This window comes from Alligator sinensis, unplaced genomic scaffold, assembly GCF_000455745.1.
Source record: "Alligator sinensis unplaced genomic scaffold, ASM45574v1 scaffold955_1, whole genome shotgun sequence".
NCBI classification, from domain to species: domain Eukaryota; kingdom Metazoa; phylum Chordata; order Crocodylia; family Alligatoridae; genus Alligator; species Alligator sinensis.
Window position 1 is genome coordinate 185336 of NW_005842791.1, and position 7267 is coordinate 192602.

Here is a 7267-nt window from a genome sequence, read left to right on the forward strand (position 1 = left end):
GCCAGGCACAGCTGATGCGGGGCAGGGGGCGGGGCCAGTGTGGGAAAGGGGCGGGGCTTGGGTGCCATGAATGGGCTTCCCTCCAGCCTACAAGCACACGCCCCCAACTCCTTGTAGTGCGCCGGCGCCCAGCGCTCTGACCCGGAAGTAGTCTCACCGGCCGGTATTCATCTCCGCCGTCGGCAGCTTCATCCTGGGCGGTGAGGGACCCCCTGCCCCTGCCTGTGTGACCTCTGACCCCTGGGGATCTTGCTCCCCCCCCCAGCTTCGTTCTCAGGGCTGAGCCACAGGAGCCCTATGCCACAGTGGTCCGTGTCCTAGGCCTTTGCATTATGCTCATCATAAGCAAATCGGGCCCATCCGCGTCTTTCTTCCCAGACGCAGCTGTCTGACGCTGTCTCTTTGTGTCTCTCTCTATCGCCCACCCAGTTTGTCTGAGGATCCAGATCAACCCGCAGAACAAAGGGGAGTTCCAGGGCATCTCGCCAGAACGGGCGTTCGCCGACTTCCTCTTTGCCAACACCATCCTGCACCTGGTGGTCATCAATTTTGTCGGCTGACCCAAAGAGCATAAGGTAGCGAGCCTGCGGAGGGAGCTTGCCAGTGGGCTGTTCACGCTGAGCTGCGACGCCTGCGCGGTACCGGCCGCGGAGACTTCCTTTTATTTCCAGTGAAGGCCGTCGGGTTAGAGCAAGGCAGCAGCAGGTGGGACCCCTGGCTTCACCCAGGCAGGAGAAATGGGCTTGAATGAATTAATCACGAGGACATTTTGCTAGACTAAGTGGGGAGGGGAACGCAAGTTATTTGTGGAGTTGGTGGGTGCAGACCTGTAGGCTTGTCCAGAGGCTGAGTGGCTGCAGGTTGAAGCTCTGGGACAGTAGTCTTCTACGTTAGGAATGGGTAGGCTTCAGTTACGAATAAAAATGCAGAAAGGGGGAACAAATTGAAAGTCCTCCTATACCCTCCTTCAGTTTTATGTGGTTGTTAGATTGGGGTTATGGTTTCTTTACTGTTTGGGATCGGAGAAGTCAAGCTGGAAAGGACCTCCCGAGGTCATCTAGTCAAATCTCCTGCCTGAGGCATGGTCATCCCTATCCAAACCATCCTATACAAGTCCATTGTCAAACCTCTTGGAAAACTGCAGAGTCAACCCTAACACAACACAAGACATGGCACCCTATTCTGCCCAGGGAAAACATGGTGGCCAATGTGATGCTGCTGCCCGTGTTGTTAAAATATGATTGAGAGAGCCACGTCCCCTGCTACAGAGGAGGGCAAAAAAACCCCATGGTCCATACCAATCTGATCATGGGGTAAAATTCCCTCCCGACTCCAATATGTCAATCGGGCTGACCCTGCACCCTGAGTGGAGGAGTAAAACCCGCAAGCCAAGCACCTCCAGGCTTAAGTTCTAGGAGCATTGGCATAGCCCAAGCACAGTCCCCATCCTGAGCTGCAGCCAGTACCTAATGCTTCTGAGGAAGGCATTAGGCATTCAACGCAAACAAGTGCAGGGTACTGCATCTAGGGAGAAGGAACCAGCAATATACCTATAGGCTGGGAAACACCCCTCTTGTCAAAACAGTGGCGGAAAGGGATCTTGGAGTCATTGTTGACTCCGGGATGAACATGAGCCACCAATGTAAGGAAGCGGTCAGTAAGTCTAACCGCACCTTGTCGTTCATCTACAGATGCATCACAAGCAGGTCCAGGGAGGTGATCCATCCCCTCAATGCAGCATTGTTGGTCAGGCTGCAGTTGCCTCACTTCAAAAGGGATGTGATTCTCATTGAGAAGGTCCAGAGGAGGGCCACTTCCATGGTCAAGGGGCAGTGGGTCAGGTCCTACGAAGAGAGGCTGAAGGGCCGGAATCTATTCAGCTTCCGCAAGAGAAGGCTGAGAGAGGATTTGGTGGCCATTTACAAACTCACCAGGGGAGACCAGCGGGAATTGGGGGAGGCTCTGTTCCCCCAGGCACCACTAGGGGTTACTAGGAATAATGACTACAAATTGTTAGAAGGTTCAGAGTGGACATCAGGAGACGCTACTTTACATTTAGAGCTGCCAGGCTCTGGAATGGGCTCCCAAGTGAGGTGTTGCTCTTTCCTGCCTTGGGGGTCTTTTAGAGGAGGTTGGACAGATATTTGGCTAGGTTGTTATGACCCTGGCACTCATTTCTGCCCAGGGCAGGGGGTCGGACCTCATGATCTATTTAGGTCCTTTCGGACCCTAAGCACTATGAAATGATGAAGGCTTAAAAAAAACAAACCACAAAACCTGGCACCTTGGGGGGGTGGGGGGGGAGACAGGGATGTTCAGCCTTTATCTTTGGTGACCCATTTAACTCACTTCCCCTCTGTCTTCTTTCCAGGATCCTGTTTCCTCCTGTGCTCTGAATGTGCAGCTGAAAGAGAGCAAGGAGCTGGCTCCCTATGGACTCAGATTCTGTTCCGTGATAGGGGAGGAGATGCTGCCTTCCCCCATTCACTATAACCCCTTTCCCCAATAAACCTCATTTTAATACTTGTGTATTAGTCATTTTGGGGAACTCTTCCTGCTCAGCATCAGGACTCCCAGCTGTTTCTCCAGGAGGACTCACTAGGCCTCACTTCCTCTACCCAGCCAGCAAGCTTTTATTCTGCCCTACTTTCAAGGGGATCCGGAAGTGGGTTACCATGGAGACTCAGAGCCTTATGTCTAGTCTCACCTCTCCACTTCCTGACCCTTACCACATGGAAACTCGCTCTTGCCCCCTCGGCTTCAAAGCAGTGGAAACTTGAGTTTATTTTGGGGTTGGGGAGGAAACATCTTTTTCCAGGTTCTGTGAAACTTCCACCCCTTCACACACCCACCAATATCTCCCTGCCTTTCCCCTTAAGCCTTTTCTAGATGGTGTTCCCAGTGCCTTTCAGTCCTCTTGCAACCTCTAGATGTCCTGCTCTTTGTATTAAATTGTGTCCGTGTCATCAGTGCTCATCCTTGTTATCTTAATTCTGATGACATAAATGGACTTAGATGGTAAGATGCCCCTGTTGCTGCCCAGTGCTGAAGGGTTGTGCTAGGTTCAGGGTTTCAAGTATGCAGGTCCCTGAGTGCACTTGTTCCTATGGCGTTGCAGTCTGGATTGTCCAGGCTACAGCAATGCGATGTGGGAGGAGAAGTTCTGTTCTGAAACACCTTCTATTGGACCAACTGCACAGTGGAGAGAGGTGCTAGACAGGCCTTTGGTCATGAAATGCCCTTCCTTATGTCTGGAAAAGAAGTTAATACAGCCTAAGCTCATTACCAGATAGAGTAATTCCTCCTGGTCACCTTGTTACATAAATGAAGGGGTCACTGCGAAAGAGAATTGGGCAGAGATTACTACTTTGCTATGTGGTTGGTCCATGAAAGGATATTCCCAAATAAATCCTGCTTCTCCAGTGGCAATTGCTAGCCACCCTTTTTTAGCTTGGTGTTAGGAAGCCTTGATTGGCTTGACTCAGTTCCTCTGTTTTTGGTAGCTAGTAAAGCTGCAATTATGTGGATCAGGCTGGATGGACAGAAAAACCATAGTACTCCTCATTTTGGGCCTAAGGACCATTGGTGACCCTCTTGTTCTGTAGACCACTGCATCCTCATCACCAGGTTTCATTTGAAGTCACTCCAAAGCTGTGTGGGGCCCGGTGCAATCCAGAACAGGCTGCACAATTCTTATTTTTGTGCCCTGGGCTTCTGATGCCCTGCAAAATACTGAACTAAGCTTATAGGCCCTCTGTATACATGATGTACTTAAAGGAAAGCACCCCATACAGAGGCCCTATACCCTGCTTGCTGCAGTCTGTGGATCCTGCTTGCTGCAGTGACTGGATCGGCAATGACCTGCCAAGCCCCTATCCCTGCAGCACTGGGGCATTGAGTTCAGCTGTGTTTCAAGGAGCAGAGCTTGCTTGTTATAGTGCAGTGTCTAAAGCTAAGCTGAGGCAGCAGGGTCAGCACAGCCAAAATGTCATATACCCAGTCTCTACCATGCTGTCTTCCTCCCAGGACATGGGCTCAGCTTTTTGTGTTTGCTCTGTCCATCTCCTCACCTTCCAGTGGCCAGATTGGTTTCTGCAGTGAGGTGAACTGCCCTGCTACTCCCTAGAGGGAGACCCTGGCATCAACTGAAGTGCAACGAAAAGCAAGGTGGGAATGAATTAAACCCAAGGCTGGACTTGCCAGCCAGGACATTCTCCATGTCTCTACAGGGAGGAGTGGGAGACCAGCAGCCCTTTCTCCAGGGTCTGGTTTCACAGTGAAACGAGGTAGAAGCTGTAACTAGAATTGGGGTACAGTGCAGAGCAGGGGAGTAGGACCCCTCAATTTCTGCCTTATGACATCTCCAAATTCCTTGTGTTCCCAAACTTGCTCCCCTCCTACAGCACACCAGGCTTGCATGTGTCACATCGGCAGTCATATGAATTCAGCACTTAACTCAAGGCCAGTCCTAAGTTTCTTGCCTATTGCTTGCATTATAACAAACAACTGATATTCAGAGAACCAGTAAGAGCACAAATGGCTGTTTTTGGGCCCTGCTATCTACTTTGTAATGCAATTGTATTCTGTTTAACTGCATACTGATCAGCATCAGAGATGGTGAGGGGCATACAGCCATCACAGGACTGCTCTGAGCTTTGAAAATGAGAGAACTAGTCAGCTTGGTGGTTCTAATGCCCCCCACACTGACAGTGCCGTGGATTTAATGTGAACAGTGCCTGTTCCATGCAGATAAGCACATGATGTGGGGAGGTGCTCAGCTTTTATTCAATCCTGGGCCTATGCAGATAAACACAAACCCTGTCATTCCACTGTGACAACACCCCCTTCTCACTGAGGCTTTGTCAGGTGACAGGATTTTTTTTTTCCTCCTGAAATTTGGAAGTTGAGGTGATAATTGCTATCCAAAAGAAGGCTGTGGGGTTACTTAACGAAGTGATACTTATCAGGGTAATTGGATAAAAGATGAGGTGGTAAGACAGCACTGGTTGGCTAAAACCCACCTGGGTCTTGGTTGTATATTGACCCCAAGTTACCACTCAAAGCTTGCCTCAAACAGTTGCTTCCACACATAGTCCCCTCACTTGAAATGTGGAGGTTGTCCCCACTCCAGCAGACTAGTCTGAGAAGTCAGAGGCTTGGTTACCCCAACTCTGCACTGTCGGCAGGCTGGAGAAAAGCAGGTGCTGCTAATCATCCCATAGCACCCAGCACTTCCCCCATTACCTCCAGGGTGATGCTCCCTTGCTATCTACTTGGTCATTGCTTCCAGACAGGAAGTTGCTGACTCCCTTATTAGGAAGTCACCTGATAAAGGGATTTGGGGGATATAAAAAAGAAGCAAGGGTTTTGCTAGCCTTTTTGGCAAAAATCTGGGGGGGGAGACCTTATCCTTATCCTTATCCTTAGGAAGCACTGCTGTCTGCAGCAAGGTGTATCCTGAGGTCTATGAGCTCTAACTGAAGCATGTTGTAGAGAGCTGAGGAAGCAGAGAGGGCAAGGCAGGGAGATGTGCATTAGTGTGTATTATTCTGCTCAGGTCTATTCACTCCCTGGGCCTGTTACTGTGAAAGGTGATTGTATGCAGGAGCATTTGTGAAAGTGTGTTTGCTTTCAGATGGCAGGTGCTAGTTTAAAAAAGAGTGTGATGGAGCTACTGGGAGGGAAAGGCAGTGCTGATCCTGGAGTTAAAGGGGTCTCATTTCAGTGCAGGGGCTGCCAAGATGGTGCCCTGAAAGCCACAGAGGGAAATGGTGCTAGAGCCTGCCCATGTCCTGGGGGATGCAAGAGCACACACTGGGGTTCAGCTGCAGCTCCTTAGTGTAGCAGAGAGAGTGTTGCCTCTTTCCTAAGCTACATCAAGCTAGTGAATACTTTGTGCTCAGTCACTCAACACTTGGCTGTTACCATCCACCTTGTGGCAGCAATTCTCAGCCAGGGGTCAGCACCATTTTAGCACTGGTAGAAGGCAGGACAAAGCTGCATTCAGCACGATATTAGCACTGGTAGAAGGCAGGACAAAGCTGCACCTTTACAGACTAATCCAGAGAGGCATAAGTTTCAGAAGTAGCTGCTTGCTTCATCAAGGGCTACAAAAGGGCAGGCAGGCAGCAGGTGTCCAAATGGAAAGAATCATTTTAAATCCAAAGGCTAGGACAGGACATAAGAAAAGAGTGGGGGCACTATTATGCATGGAAAGATCTCCACCTGATTCCCAAGATCGATCAAGAGATCTCCAATAGTGAGATCCGTGTTGTCAAAAGCATCCTGATCTGCTGTGGGCTTTGCAACAGAAGCATTGCTTTAGTATTTTCCCGTAGTCAAAAACATGGGTGAAATGAAGAGCTGGTGTTTTCTGAGTGGGGCTTGGAGTCTTAACAAGCTTGATAGTCACCAGCCTAGTATTTCTGCTGAGCCCAATGGGCCTGTCTAGCCCTAAATCCACCCCCTAGCACGCGTGCGCACGCACACATACACACAGACCTTTATGGAAATCGGAGTGGCTAGCACATCCAGCCTGGGAACTCCTGCAGTCATGTATGTGCTCACATACACGCATGTGTGTGCATGCAAGCATGCTCTCACTTTCCCTTTGTCATCTGATATGCTACTCCTGACACTGAAACCCCTTGCAGTCCTGAAGTAGCGGAGTAATAGGGATATCTACCCCGCTATGTCTTGCTGCAGTCCCCGGACCCCAGGCACCTTCCATCGCCACTCCCTCAGGACCTTTTCCTCCCCTGGTTTTCACGTGCTTCATACCCTAGAGCACTTTTGGCTTCGTTGGGGGATATGAGGAATTGGAGGATGATGTTATGTATGCCTTTCGAGGCCTGTTCGTCCTTCTTGCACCTGATTTAAAAGCACTAAACTCAGCTAATCTGGTGCCTCAATACCTCTAAACCCCTGGTTGCACTCTGGCAACAGCTGGAGGGACCTGGCTGGCTGGAAGTGGGGGACAGGAATGGGACAGAGGTTTTTCCCCTCTTAGAAGGCCCCCAGTACTGCAGTGGGTGGAGCACGGGCGTCCCCTGGTGGATAGCCCCCTCCATCAATCCCCAGCACAGCACAGGGGCAGCCCTGCATTTGCTCCTGGCTGTGATAGCAGATTGTGATCCCTTGATGCTGGCAAAGAGCTGGAGCCTTCCCTCCGCCTTCAACCCTTTTTAGCGTTTTAGCTTTGCAGTCCCAAGCAGAAGCTTTTTCCTTCCTTTCCAGCCTGTCGATTTCTTTCTCCTTTAATCTCTGC

At 50.4% G+C, this 7267-nt stretch overlaps 1 long non-coding RNA gene across 1 annotated transcript; it reads left to right on the plus strand.

The window, feature by feature from the left end:
• The first annotated feature begins 567 nt into the window (after positions 1 to 567).
• LOC112547897 lies at positions 568 to 2523 on the plus strand. The gene is made up of 2 exons (XR_003091680.1): positions 568 to 705; positions 2372 to 2523. It is a non-coding gene; the product is annotated as an uncharacterized LOC112547897 (long non-coding RNA).
• Positions 2524 to 7267: the final 4744 nt, after the last annotated feature.